We start from the raw sequence: 17,211 nt of genomic DNA on the forward strand, positions 1-17,211 counted from the left end.
TAAGTATATATTTAATAACCGTCATCTGAATTTGCTTTCTAATATAATCCAGACATTCGTAAAACTTTTGAAGTAATATAAAATTAATTAAAAATTATCCACGGCTTTCATCATAAAATTTCTCGTATTTACAAATTTTACGTAAATGAAAGGATAAACGGGAAAATACAAACTACTTTGTAGTGAATTTACTTTGTATCATTTAGTAAATTATTTCATTAAAAGATAAAAGTTTTCTTAGACAAACCAAAGTACTTGAAAGAAATATAGTGCTAATTCTTTAAAAGCTTTGTGTTATTGTGCGAGTGAAACAAAGCAACGAAATTTATTTGGGATGTTATCAAAATAAATAATAAAATTGCTGAGTTGAGTAAAATGTAGAATTGAGATAGTTTCGGTTTATAAAATCCTTCGGTACAAATTGGTTAATACCAAATTTGTCTAGAAATAAGTAAGTTTAAGACCAATATTTTAGGTTCGTTTTAATTTAAATTATTAAATTATAAATAATACCCCAACCAGCCAATGGCAGGTCGTCATATATATAATAATAAAACCCTTATCCGCACCCCAATGGTGCATAGGGCACTGCGTCATATAAACGCAGTGTTTTCTTGATCGTTTACACATGAAGGAAAGGTGATCAGCCCTCCGCTTCAGGTAACAGTCCAGGGTAATATTGAATAAATATGACAGTGAAAAAATCACTCGTATTTATTTTACCCCCCTTGGGAATCGAACCCGGGACCTCCAGAATGGTAGCCAAGCGTGCTGACCATTACACTACGGAGGCGGACGTCAACCATACTTAATATCTTTTGACACATCGTCGATATTTCTTCATAACACAATACGTAGAACATATAAAACTAATAAAAAACACATGAGATGAAAAGCACACAAGATTTTTTCGATGTATAAGAATGTATGGATTTTTTTTTTAATTATTAATCAATCCGTTTTGTATGTTGGATACATAAATCTCAAAACTTTGTACTTAGTAAAGCGGGGGTTAGAGCCGATCAAAAAGTTTCATTCTTTGCTCCAGTTATCATAATTTGTCTCGCGGACTAGTTTTTCTCAACTCAGTCGACAATCGCTCGTATTTTTGTTTCTCTTCCTAATTATATTTTCAGGCACGCTAAGACTAATGATATTACGGAGCTAAGCTTTTAGTTTGTTTAATGATAATTGAATAATAATCATTTCAGAAGGCACGACCGAAATTTTGGAAATAATATTTAATTAATAATATTTCCACATTTTCTCTGAGGGTAGGGAAAATTAATTCAGAAGTCAAGAATGCTACTCGCTTTGTTCAAAGTTTTTTTAACGTCGTATTTTTGTTTAAGATTATATGTAAATTATATGGAAAGTAACGTTAACTTATAAAAATAGGTTTACAGGGCTTACAGTGTAGTTTTGAGGGCAATGTAAATTTAGCACTCTCTTTATCATTCATTGTTCACTTAATGAAATACCACTTGTAAAAAATACATCACGACCACCGATTTTGGAAAACCATTCCAACATCAGATCAAACGTCCTGGAGGTCCCGGGTTCGATTTCCAGGGGAGGTAAAATAAATATAAGTGATTTTTTCACTATAATATTTATTCAATATTACCATGGACTGGTACCTGAAGCGGAGGGCTGATCACCTTTCCTTCATGTGTAAACGATCAAGATAACACTATGTTAATATGACACAGTGCCCTATGCACCATTGGGGTGCGGATAAGGGTTTTATTTTATTATTATATGAAAAAAAATTGTTTTGACGAAATTTGTTTTATTTTTTTTTAATTATTGTCCGCCTCCATAGTGTAATGATCAGCACGGTCGGCTACGAGGTCCCGGGTTCGATTCCCAGGGGGGGGTCAAATAAATATAAGTGTTTTTTTCACTTTTATATTTATTCAATATTACCCTGGACTGGTACCTGAAGCGGAGGGCTGATCACCTTTCCTTCATGTGTTAACGATCAAGATAACACGGCGTTTACATGATGCAGTACCCTATGCACCATTGGGGTGCGGATAAGGGTTTAAAAAGAAAATAGTTTTTTAAAAAAACCTGAATATTTTAAAAAGTTGTTATTTAAATTATCTTATATTTTCAACAAATTTTCTTATTGATTCGCAGCTGACATCGGAAATTTACGCCCAGATATCGTTATTTTATTTATATTTTTAACAAGAAAAATCAATTTATTAATCAACCGAATATTTCGATTACAAGATCAGTAATAACATTGATTCTTATACACATGTATTATTTAAAGTGCAATTATTTCGTCCTTAACGAATTTAAATTTTATATTTTTGACCCAGAATTTCTGTTCAAAGATTTGTACACCCTCTAAATATTATGAACAAAAGTATCTCCTATAAATAAGGTATGAAAAAAATGCTGCGTAATGCAAAATGTTATCAGAGATATTACATAGGTTATCACCGCCTCCCTTATTAAAAGGGTTCGTAACATGCGTGATTTTTATCCAAGGTTTCCAGTTAACCGAAAACACATTCGGCATAAGATGGCTACATTTTTTGCTGTAAATTGTGAGCTTTATTCCTAAAGCTAATTATGAGATGATTAAATAAACTTTTTTTTTAAGAATCAATAAGTACAAAAATAAGCGTAAAAAATATCATCTTCTTTTTCTAACCCTTATCAGCACCCCAATGGTGCATAGGGCACCACGTAATATAATTTTTCGAACCTTTATCCGCACCCCAATGGTGCATAGGGCACTGCATCATATAAACGCAGTGTTATCTAGATCGTAAAGATATGAAGGAAAGGTGATCAGTCCTCCGCTTTGGGTACCATTCCAGGGTAATATTGAATAAATAGTAGAGTGAAAAAATCACTTACATTTATTTCACCCCCCCTCCTGGGAAACGAACCTGGGACCTCCAGAACGGTAGCCGAGTGTGCTGACCATTACACTACAGAGGCGGACGTAATATAAACGCAGTGTTATTTTCATTGTAAACTATGAAAAGAGGTGATGAGCCCTGCGCTTCAGGTACCAGCCCAGGGTGATTTTGAAAAAATATAAAAGTGTAAATATAAAAGTATTTTTATTTGATCTCCTCTGGGAATCGAACAAGGAGCCTCCAGTATGGAGATAGATACTCAGTTAAATAAAGAGGGATAGTATTCGTCTATGTTTAGGTGCCTTTTTTTTAAATAAATAACTCGTAAATGGAGAAAACCTAGATTTTTGAACTAACTCAAAATTTGGACCTACCCAATATTCATTATAACAATATTCATTTGAATTTTGTATGGGTTTTCATAAAATTGGCCAAACCTCAAACATATCTTCTCAATACACCATAAAGTATGTTTTCTTTGAACTCTGTATTCAATGTTACAACCATGATACACATATACAGTTATATGTTGTACAATTTATGTGCATTTCTGCTTGACGTAAAGAAAGGATTTAGTTTTGACAATAATCGTTCTCCTTTGTCTGTCCATGCCTTTGTGCTTCACTCACGAAGATGTGGTTTGAGTGTCAGTTGGGGGTCGTCTAAAGGTTAACCCCGTCTTATTCCATCTCACTAATACTAAGATAAGACGTACGTGATACGCTCTAGAAAAGGACAAAGATTAACAGTGCAGCGCTTCTGAAAAAATATAGTTAATTTTAATTTATTTTATTGAAAACAACTCAAAAAACTGTATTTTTAAGCTGTTATGGTTTAAGGTTAATTGGAATACACTTATTCATTTCCATACAAAAAAATAAACATATATTTTTTTTAATTCAATAAATGTTGAGAACCTTATGACACTGATAAGTTTTTTTTTACATTCCAGGTTGTATTAAGTATTATCATACACATTCACAAATCATGTTAATTTTTACTCATTGCGAGAGATTCAGCCTTAAAAAAACGATTTTTAGGACAGTGTTCACATCCTGAATCCCTCTTTATTCAATGAAAACTATCTAAAGTTTTAAATCTGTTATTTTGTTGCTTTAAATTTGGTTATTTATTGTAATAATATTTTTTGACATCTCATCAAAGATGAAGAAGAATATGGAAGTCTGAGCATTTACGGGGCTGACGACCGTCATAGGCTAGTTTAAGTGATCATTTTACACACGTGTAACATTCACTTATTCTACCCATGGTTGACAACCACACGACTTAAATTCTTGGAAGATCTATTGTATATATATGAACCAATTTTATATTTTTTGTTATGCTTTTGTGTTTGGTTTTAAAAGAAATAACGTTCAATTTTAATACATTCATCATCCACAAAATGTTGGAGCAACGCTTTACAGTAAAAACTAAATCCGTTTTTTTTTTCATAGTTAAGTAGAGCTAACAAAGTTATATGAAGCCGATGTACATTTATGATAAAAATTTAAAAATAAAATTTAAATCCAAAAAAAATGTGCATACCTATTTTATTTGAATTTCAAATAATTACGCGGAAATAATAGGGGGTTGAATTAGTTCTCGCCGTTTATAAAAATTAAATATTTCTCTGTGATTTAAATAGATTCCTTTCGTTTTTTTTTGTTTTCCTGTCCCCTGCTGCCTCGAACACCCACGTGGCACTTTCAACCGCCTCAAACCGCCTCAAAATTAAGGCTATGGGCCTTGTTCATCGGCAGGGAAACTGGGTCCCGTATGCTCTGAAGGAGAGAGATATGGAAAGGCGACTTTGCATGTGTGATTCACTCTTGCAACGGCATCACAGAAAAGGTTTTTTGCATCGCGTCATCACCAGCGATGAGAAGTGGATCTTCTTCGACAACCCCAAACACCGCAAAGTCATCTGCCAGCCAGGTAAGCCACTCTCTGCTAAAGCCAGCATTGCAAAACGCAACATTCACGGCTCAAAAACGATGCTTTGCATTTGGTGGGATCAGCAGGGAGTAATTTTTTTCGAGCTTCTCAAAGCAGGCCAAACAGTCACAGCAGAGGTTTACAAGCAGCAAATGATCAAACTGAAAACAGCAATTGAAGAAAAACGTCCAGAATACGCAGCCAGGCACGAGTCGATTCTCATTCTGCTCGACAACGCGCGCCCGCATGTTGCCAAAGTGGTAAAAGAACAGATAAACTCCTTTGGCTGGGAGGTTCTGTCACACCCGCCCTACTCCCCTGACGTCGCACCATCCGATTATCATCTGTTTCGGTCCATGCAGCATGGATTATCGGGAGAAATTTTCAAAAGTTATCGAGAAGTCGAGTTATGGGTTGAAAATTTGATTGCCTCAAAAGACAAGGTTTTCTTTTATAGGGGAATATGACTTCTTCCTGAAAGATGGACCAAAGTAGTCGAAAAAGAATGGAAATACTTTTAATAAATTCTTACATTAAAAAAAAATATATTTTCAATTCAAAATACTACAAAAAACGGCGAAAATTAATTCAACCCCCTAATAAATCCCGTATCGACAGTTTTCCAACAACTTGAACATGAAAATGGGGCGAAGCTTAAATAGGAATAAATAAAACACAATTTCATGTATTGGTGTTTACAAGCGAAAGTGCTTTTCAACAACGCGACTGAAAAAACAGACAATTCAGAGTGAAAAACCCTTTTCTTTAATGAATATTTGTGTACTGAAAAAGCACTACATATAATAACATGGAAATACATACAATAACATGGAAAATTCCTCGCCAAATATTGACACCGCGGTATATTTATCCCCCATTTCCATAAAGAAAATAAATAATAAATGTATTGCTATTTTTTATTTGTTTGCGATAAACATATCTACCTAAGGAATCCGGAGTGAATATTATAACTAGCAATAATAACACTTAAAATATTGGATAAACATATATTTTCATATGATTACCTACTGTTGTAAAAAATTGGATAAACATATATTTTCATATGATTACCTACTGTTGTAAAAAATTGGATCAACATATATTTTCATATGATTACCTACTGATGTAAGAAATTGGATAAACATATATTTTCATATGATTACCTACTGTTGTAAAAATTGAAGAAACATATATTTTTATATGATTACCTACTGATGTAAGAAATTGGATAAACATATATTTTCATATGATTACCTACTGTTGTAAAAATTGAAGAAACATATATTTTCATATGATTACCTACTGTTGTAAAAATTGAAGAAACATATATTTTCATAACTTTAAGACTAAAAAGTGATTAAAAACCAAGTTGTTTTATTTTATAAAGTTTATAAAATATGCCACGTAGTATCTGCGAAAACTATATATGAAATTATTTCGGAATTCCTGCCTATCTCATTAATCTCATGACACTGTACATGTGAGTTCGCTAGAGCCATAACATGCTCTCAAGTATCGACGTCACGAAGACTTGACATGAAACGCACAAAAGAAGAAGACCTACTTGAAACGAACTAGCTCTATTGATAAAATATTCAACCTAATACGGCCGTTTGAAATCAAAGGTCAAGTAGTACTTTATGTATTTGTTAGTTTAAAAATATGAAATTTGTAACACGTATACGTATTGGAAATTGCCTTTAAAATTTGAGATTTAAACGAAAATCTACACTTAAAAACGAATATTTCGATCCCCATCCCCTATATCCTACAATTAATGATATATGTTAGTAAATTTCCTGTGCTTAGCACCCAGTTGTCAAAAATATAAAAACGAACGCAACCGCCATCGTTAAACAAAACGAGATTTCCAATGATAATTTATTTCCTCAACTGCATGTGCAATATTTCATGAATTGTCTCTCGTGTACTATTTGGTTTTTTATCAGTCAATTCTAGATTTGTGTTAGTTTACTCAACACTAGACCTCTATTTAAAATGATTTGTCAATTTGACATTAAACAAACTTTATTAACTTACCAAATGTGATCTCAATATAGATGAAGAAGAATATGGAAGTCTGGACATTTACAGGGCTTCCGACCTTTTGTAGACCGGTTAAGTGATCACTATTCCACCATATTTACCATTCCACCCATGATTGATCTATAATGGGTAGAATGGTAAATGTTGCACTATGGAAAAAGATCACTTAACCAGCTTGTGACAAGTCATTACATTGTAAATGCTCAGACTTCTTTATTCTTCTTCATCTTTGATCATATGTTAATATTTATTCACAACATTCTGAGTGTGTCCACAATCTGGATTATCAACATGTTCACAATCTGTATTATCTCCAATTAAAGGAATTATTTTTCATATTATTTTTTGACATTTCATCAGAAGAATATGGAAGTCTGGGCGTTTACGGGGCTGACGACCCAAACAGGCTTTAACCAGCCCATGGTGGTCGTCAGCCCCGTAAATGCCCAGATTTCCATATTCTTATTCATCTTTTATGAGATGTCAAAAAATATCTTAAATTTTCTTTTCATATTTTTCGGGTCTACCTCTTACTTTAGACTTTTGGAAATTAATCATTACATGATACATTAAACACTTTTTAATATTATATTTATATATATATATATATATATATATATATATATATATATATATATATATATATATATATATATATATATATATATATATATATATATATATATATATATATATATATATATATATATATATATATATATATATATATATATATAAATATAAATATATATTTACAAAGTGAAAGTAAGGAAGTGAAATACATCTCATCCAATGCTTTCAACGAAATTGTGTTAGTCTAAGTCTGAACACAGGGTATGTATGCAAATTTCGATGCATCAAAAATGAGCTCGCAGTAGCACAAACGTCATCCAAACACGAATCACATTGGATTAACATTTCTAGAGAAGGATACATATTCCAATATGAATATTCTTACCATCAAGCCGTTTATATAGAAGGATACAACGTTTAAATGATATAAATCATACAACATATACTATAAACATCCAATATTGCTTTAAATTGTCTATAAGTCAGTGCCTGTCGTGGGCTTACTGCGATAATTAATTGATTATTTAATTTCTGCATGTTTTTGTATTTTTTCTTTAACTTTGTAAAATCGTCTTGATTTTTTAGATTCAAGATTTATTTCCTCATATATACTAATTATTCCGACTCCTGGCTTGACCACATTCAAGTATTTGAAATACTTCCTAATCCTACCAAGTTTCAAATACTTATAGTTTATATTTTCACCAATTGATGAAAATATCTGCTGTTCTCAAAACTTTTCGTGTTTATTCTAATAACTTCAAAAAATGAGTTTACTCCTATTAATTTGTGTTTTTTCAATTTAAACCATCTATGTTTTTCCACAAAGTTAATTCCCAATCAATAAATACTTGCATGTATTACATTAGAGAAGCGCCAGTCATTTCTAGAGTACCGTAGAACGGGGCTACTTTAACTTTGATGTGTTACTTGAACCCAGTACAAAAAAAATATCCAGATCTGTATTTGATCTACAATAATGAACGTATCGACATGATTCATTGTTTCCCAGACAGGTGGCACTTATTGTCACGATACGTTCATTATTGTAGACCAAATACATATTATTTGTACTGTTTGTACTGGGCTCAAGTAACACAACAAATTTCAAGTAGCCCCGTTCTACGGTACTTACCTTATGTTTAGAATTTTTTTTTTTAATTAAATTTTTAATTGTTAAATACCACTCATCCATTGTGACACATGTTTCGATGCAATCCGCATTATTTTTCAAACATCACGTGCAAAATGATGCAGAGTGCACCGAAACACGTGTCACAATAGATTTGACTAAAATGGTGATATTTACCAAGTAAAATATAAATTAAAAATAGATGGGTTTTTCCACAAAGAGACTGCCAAATTAATAAATGAACTCGTAATTTTTATTCTTTTTACAATAAAACAGCTCTTTCTCAGGAATTTAATATTGTAATTTAGTGTAGTTATTAATGAAGGATTTAGGTATTTGTTTGATGGTAAGCCAGTTAATATTACTCTTTGTTGATGTTACTTCATCCCTGGACTGTAAACTAAATAATGTTGCTTAGCTGAGTTAATCAAATAATGAGGAACTTGTTTCTAAGAAATGTATCTGAATATCAACATTATAACAGTTTGCTCACATATTTTAATTATGAGTATTATGTAGTTTTTATTTTAATTTACACATAATTCCAGTAATAAGCCCGAACCGGTTTTCTCGTGCCTAGGGCACATTTCACATTGCTCTTGGTTACAAAAAAGTATATTTTATATTTTAACATCTGAAAATACATAAAGAAAAATATAGAAGTCTGGATATTTACAGGGCTTACGAGCCATGGGCTGGTTTTAGTGATCACTTTAAGCAGGTGTAACATTTGCCATTCCATCCACGATTGACAACTATACCAGTCAATTTTTGAAACCCATAAATATCATTTAATTCTCACGTTGCTTTTTGTGTTGCTACAAGGAAGTTATTAGCTGTGCAGAGACCCTTTTATTAAAATGATATGCAAGATTCTTACATATCATTTGCATATTGTTTGATTTACTTGTGTTTTGTGTCTCATGGTTTTATGCTCGTTTTTATAAAGTATTTCAATGGAGATTTTTGTGTTTTGATTGGAGGTACTTCCTTGTATTTCGGGTGATTAATTTTGAATTCCATCGTAATGCAATGGTCAGCATGCTCGGCTACCGAATTCGGCTCCCAGGGGGGGTCAAATAAATAAAAGTGATTTTTTCACGCTAATATTTATTCTTTATTACTTTAGACTGGTGCCTGAAGCGGAGGGCTGATCACCTTTCCTACATGTGTGAATGATTATGTTAACACCGCGTTTAGTGCTCGATGTACTATCAGGTGCGAATAGGGGTTTAAAAAATATTCTGAAATGCAATTGATAGGATTATGTGGGCGTATAATTTTTTGACTCTCAGAGGTTTAATTGATTAAATATTTAAATAGATTGCTACTTTTTGTAGAGTAAAAAAAGCTTTTGTTAAGAGTTTTGATAAGTGGAGCATTTATTAACAAAAACATTTTTTTTATAAAAACATACCTATTACGTTTACTAAATATAATCCCATCATATAATTGGCAACCAGGATAGCGAAATACTCTCTTATTAAATTGTTTACTAGTCGTAAAGTGTAGAGAAGGGATAAAAAGGATAATTCATACGCTATAGTTGATGTTATTAAACATTAAAGCATTACTTTTCAATAAATGATTCATACATTAAGACGATTATGAACCGATTACACGGTCTTGGTAGAATAATCTTCTTCCTGTTTTCTTGTTATAATCAACAGTATAGGTTTCCCACGAGACAACACAAGGCAAATATTTCTAAGTAAGTTTTGCTCTAAGTCCTCGTCTTCATACAGAAGTAAAAACGGAAAAGGCTTTAGCACTCGTAAAAAATACATGCTCCACTATCTCTCTTTCACAAGCACACTGAAGATACAGTGGAACCTTTCTGTACATTTTCCCTATTTACGCGTCACCGAATATTTTTAAATTGGAATAAAAGTAGCAAAATTCCCAGGACTCAGCAAATACTATAAAAGTTTGTTAATGAAAAACTTTAGGAAGTCCGTTTGAAACAATATCATCCTCAATCAGTGAAAACTGATAACTTTAACGTTTTTAACTTTCTTTGAAAATTATTGATCTTATCCGTCAAACTTTATCACTTACGGTAAAGTACGAAGAAAACTAATAAATTTACGATAATTTATATAAAAAAGATAAAAATTCGTTTTTAATATAAATTTAAAACTTAATAGCACCGTTAACGTGTTATAAAATCATTTTTAAATGCGATTAAACTTTCTTTGTGCTTGATTTTAGCAATAAATTTGATTTTCTTAACTTTCTTAAATGACTCAACATAGACGAAATATTTTATTTTCATGTGTAAATATGGAACGTTTGGCGATTATAGGGCTTACGACCTGTCTCTGTGTTAGCTTTTTAGTGGTTTATTCTCTTGAATTCCTATGTATATATATATATATATATATATTTATATATATAAATAAATATATATATATATATATATATATATATATATATATATATATATATATATATATATATATATATATATATATATATATATATATATATATATATATATATATATATATATATATATATATATATATCTATATATATATATATATATATATATATATATTTATATATATATATATATATACATATATATATATATATATATATATATATATATATATATATATATATATATATATATATATATATATATATATATATATACATATATATATATATATACATATATTTATATATATATATATATATATATATATATATATATATATATATATATATATATATATATATATATATATATATATATATATATATATATATATATATATATATATATATATATATATATATATATATATATATATACATCTACAATATATACATCTACTCCTATATATATCTACTGTTATATACCCATGCTCCTACGTATATCTACCTTTTTAATTAAATCAATCAAACAAAGATTCACAGTCCGGTTTTTTAAATAAAATATCATTTTGAATGCATTAAAGTTAATTTCCCTGAATATTTGTTTATTTGAAATTTACGAACTTTAACGGGGTTAGTAAAATTGCCACCGTAGAGACCGCATATAGGATCTTTAAATATTTATATATCAACTCACATAATCTTATCATAAATTTTGGGAGAACATATATTTTTGAACAAAAATATCAAAAAAAAAATATATATATAAAACTTCAAGCATTTTATTATTAGACTTAATACAATTTGAAGAATAAAAGATGGAGAAAAAAATATTTATATAACATTATATTACGTTTATTGCAAATGAAAATCCTTTTTTCGTTAAACGAACGAATACGAATATAAATCTTTTAAAGTGATAAATCGATAGAAAACCAATTTAACTTTCACCCTCTAATAGAAGTTTCCTTAACTTTAATAGGTAAAGTATATAAATTTATATGATATAATATTAAGCATTGTATATTTTACGTCGATATAAAGTTATATAATATAATGATACACGATTTATCCATGACGAAGGTTCGATAGTCCCAAAAATTAAAAATAAATATGAGAGTTGAACACTTCAATACATCTTTCGAACATTTATAATTTGTTGCCGACGGAGGTTAGAGGTCAAAATCAAATATGGAACAAAGGCATTATAAAGGAATGGGTAAATGATCAAGAGTCAATTCTATGAAAATTATAAAATAGTTATAAAAATATATCTTTCAATTTTCATTCTCTTTTTTTTGTGTGTACGGTAGGTTGAAATAGCTTTTTAAAAAAAACAATAAAAATCGTATGTAAAAAGAACTCCACCGATAAGACACAACAAAGCTTGGTGGGTCTCTGCAAAGAAAATTATTTGAAATATGTTATTTCAATTGTTCTTTTAAATAAATGTATCCAATTTATGTAAATAAATAAAATTAAAAATGAAATAAAAATAAATAATCATAAAAAGGATAATATACTACGCACTTAAGTTTATAACTTTATTAATTAATTAATTAATTAATAACTTAATTTCATTACACACGACTAATTTTGAAAACTCCACCTCCGTAGTGTAATGATCAGCATGTTCGGCTACCAAACCGGAGATCCCGGGTTAGATTCCCAGGGGGAGATCAAATAAATGTGAGTGATTTTTTCACTCTTATATTTATTCAATACTACCCTGGACTGGTACCCGAAGTGGAGGGCTGATCACCCTTTATACTTCAACGATCAATGTAACACTACGTTTATATGATGCAATATCCTATGGACCATCGGGTGTGGATAAGGATTTGAAGAAGTGAAGAAGAAGTTTAGAAAACTACAGATGTTTTCATCTACGGGTGAATGGAATGTTGGGTCGAAAATTTAAACAATCGGTGTTTTTCACCATTCCATTCGATTACGCGTTACAGGTATTTTTACCTCGGATGGATTTCATTTATAAAATGCTTTTTTTAAGACATTTTACCGCAATGGTAGTGCCACCTATTCGAAATTTGACTAGACTGAGCAACTATTTATATTTTTTTAAAGAATACCATTTTATAAATATTCTTCACATTTTTTACGGATATTCAAATTATATATTAAAATAATGAAGAGGTTTGTATAAGGATATGCATGAATGTGGAAGGAGAGAAGTTTGTTTGTAAGACAGAATAGTATAGCGTTACCTCTGTGTGGAAGCGGCGTGATGGATAGTTAATTACTGAGTAATTTGTCATTACGTTTATGTTGAAACAAAATAAAATAAATAGTTAAAGTTTATAGAAATAATGGAAAATATTACAGTTATAAAAATAATCTAGATTATATAAGTCAATTTAAGGTTTTCGTGAAAGATCACCTATTTAAGCATAGTAGAAAACTTCATAGATCTACGTAACACCGGATAACAAAAGATTCCTATGGAAACATCATATCCTTTAAAACCATCCTGTTAGGAGCTTTCACGAATATATTTTTTGTCTCTGAAATTTTATTTTTTTCGTAACCCTGTATAAAACAACTTGGGTTAAACAAGTAACGTGCACAATTTTAGGATAAAATACCTCTAAACAGTCTCAGGCTTTCAATATAAGGCTGCACTGTGAGATAATAGGGCGCGAACCTTCTCCGACGATGTTTACTTGTGGTGGTTTATTTTTTGGCATTTAATTTCTGCATTGGAGACTACATAAAATAATGGCGATGTAAAAATATGCCACTTAATTTCTCTAGTCACAAAAACCTAGATTTTATTTGAAAATTTTACTTAACCTTGAATTTTTTTAATATTCTTCAATAACTAGAACAAAAAGGGTTTTAAACTATTTGAAACACAAAAATAGCATCCTTTTCAAAGCTCAGTTCATAAATAATCTGATTTTGTCAATTTTGAGCCCTTGTGATTACACAATAATAATAAAATATTCATCTGTGTAAACAAACTGGTAATAAATATGAATTGATCATTTTTAAAAAAAATCTTCTTTCTGGACTAAAATTTTCGATTATAAAATGGAAAAACTGTTTAGGTCTAAAATGACTCCTAAGTAACGCCATGCCCCTTCAGGCAGACAGAAAGAGCGCCTCATCAAGCTGTCTTTGCAAACGATCTTCTCCTCTTCCATATGTATGCATCTCTTCATACCTGCTGATTATTCTGACTCCTAACCTAACCACTTTCAAGTATTTTTTAATAGATTTATATTATCCACTGACACTACGTGGTGGAATTGCATTTTTAATATATTATTAGATTAAAACCAATATTTTTAGCTTTTCCACTTTTTTTATTTGACCAGCGACCGGGTTTCGTCGTTACCGACATCATCAGAATGGTGATGTCGCTGGTCAAATAAAAAAAGTGGAAAAGCTAAAAATATTGGTTTTAATCAAATAATATATTCAAGTATTTGAAACATTTTAATATTTTAATATTCTTTCTTCAGTCATTCAATTCACATACACAAACCATCTCCACACACTTTTCTTAAATATTTTGCTAATGCTTATCAGAACCTTGCATTCGTCTATTTTATTTTTTCGATAATTTAAGCACTAAAAACCCTATATTAAAAACTAAATAGTTAAAATATTTTTTTCACAAACTTTAATTCGTTGAAAATTTGTTTTGATAACTCGTTAGTGTTGAAATTACATTTTTAATATTTATATGTACTGATATTGGATACGCGTCAGGAGTAAATAACAGGCCTAAAAAGTTTTTTTTAATTGATTGATCGGGTACTTTTTGGCACTCTATTCATGTAAAATTAAAATTTTCCATGGTAAATACCAATATTTTCCCAAATATTTCCACCCCATTGGTATTTAATAATGATTATGGCCAATTTGGTCAAATAAGTGTCATAATAGATTTTAACAAAATGTAGCAGGTATATACTAAGATTAATTAAATTCAAAAATGGATTTTTTATAACTTAAACTTATTGAAAATTTTATAATAAAATTGTATGGTCTTTTTTTAATTTTTCTTTTAATGTAAAATGTTTTTTTTTAAATTACATAAGTACAATTCAAAATTCGCTGTTTGTTTAGTAAATCACTTTTTTACGAGTTAATTTCATTATGCTGATTGTGATTCAACCACTCGAATGCTATTTTTCTAGCAAATAAACAACGAAACACACGTTCCTGCTTGATAAAAAGATGAAAAAATGTGTTCTATTTTCGTTAGTAGTTTTTCCAACGAAGATTCACGACTGCAGTGCAGAATTCATAAATTTACAACGTGCAAGGGTAGTTATGACGTACGAGCGTGTGCGGTACAGGACAACGTATGGTGCTTCCAAAAAACGTGTTATGTAGGCAAGGATAGGCATCGTGGGCCAGAGTAGGCTTTATAGGAAAGCGAACATTTTGTTGACTTTCTAATTGTAAAGCACGTAAAATTAATAAAGCAGAATTTTGTGTAACTCAATGCGTTATCATAAAACAATAATTTCTATTGTTACTTTGAATATACTGCAAATTGTTTTTAATCGAGCAATATTTTGAGAAACTTTATGCATATTTCACCAACAAAAATATCGATACTTATTGTACTTTACAAATACACCAATTACACGTAACACGTACATTTTCGATCCGTTTAGAAATATAGCAGATTGGCTCGCAGTTGAGAAACTGTAAGAAATGAAATAAAGTATTTATTTATGTAGTTTGTTCCGTTTGAACATATTTTTAAAAAAATCGAAAATACCGTTACAAAAACACTGTTATGTGGAAGATTCTGAGACCATTGCATATATACATATTTCAAGAAATTATTCGAAATGGATGTTTAATAATAGGTAGAATGGTGAACGATACACAAGTGTATAAAGTGATCGTTTAAGCAATCCTAATGCCAGGTTGTAAGCTCTGAGATGCTCTGACTTCCATCTTCTTTCATATAAATAGGAACGATAGATATTTCACATCAAATTAGGACACCTTTAATTTAACTTTCATACTGTTGAACGTGGTGCCATATAATTTTATAGTTTTATCTTGACAAAACCTGCAATTATGGAAGATAAATATAAATTATTATGGTTTAAATTATTCATACAGTTTCGTGTTCATAGTGTGTTAAAATACATACAAAAATTATAATATAAACACCCCAATTATTTTTATGTTTTAAATACACAAGATATTTCGTTGCGAATAACGTTATTATGTTGGCACTGATTACGCAACCAAATTTAATCACGTTGATTTCATAAGTACCTGAAATACATTGCAAATGCTTTTCAGATATTACCATTTTAAGCATTTAAAACGAATTACACGATCTCCAGATAGATTCATTTGATAACGCGGAGTAGGGCAACTAATAAATACGCTTAAAACACATTTATGAATATTCAAAGATAGCGTTTTCAGGGAGACAGCTATGTCATTTGTATCCGAACTGGGAAATGTCATGAATATGCAACAATGCTTCTTATTAGATCGTGGAACAGGGTGGCGCTTTCTCGCCCAGATCAAACCATAATCCATGAAATCTGTTATGAATCCTAAATCACATTAATTAAATATAAAAATTGATTTATTGATTTGGCGTTTAATTTGTAGAACTCCATTTAAATTTATGTATTAATTTCAAATCAAATACAGATTTTTTGAGTCTACAAAATTGTATTTTGAACGAATGATCGTTTGATAATGCCCTAACAAGGCGAAACAATTGTCACAATATAATTTTTTATGTATTTTTGTTAATAAAATACAACTTAGTAGACTCAAAAAATCTGTGTTTGATTTAAAATTAATACATAAATATAATTTTTTTTATTTTCTTTACGTTAAGTGTTTATACGTAACATAACTCTGCTGCTCCAGCCGTCATTTTGTACATATCATTTTATCTTATTTAGATAAAAGAAATGACGAAGTTTACAGGAAACTTCATTCTCAAAATTTTAAGTAAGTCCAGATAACGGTTTAAACATTTTTGTAATTTATTTTATTTATATTTATTTAGAAATTTAACAGAACAATAACATAAATACATTTACAATAATGAATAACAAATAAAACAGGTAATTGTAACATTCCAATTGCAAAATTTCACAAATGAGTGAAAAGTCAACAGTCAGAATAAAATATGTAAATCAAAAATATATTAAGTAAACAGTCAGAATAAAAAAGTTGAGGAGATTAAAAAGCAGACTTAATTTAGATCTAATGTAAAAATAATAATAAAAA

Source organism: Brachycentrus maculatus, unplaced genomic scaffold (assembly GCF_059751285.1).
Source record: "Brachycentrus maculatus isolate JH-2025_06_01 unplaced genomic scaffold, ASM5975128v1 h1tg000307l, whole genome shotgun sequence".
In the NCBI taxonomy this organism is placed as follows: Eukaryota; Metazoa; Arthropoda; class Insecta; order Trichoptera; family Brachycentridae; genus Brachycentrus; species Brachycentrus maculatus.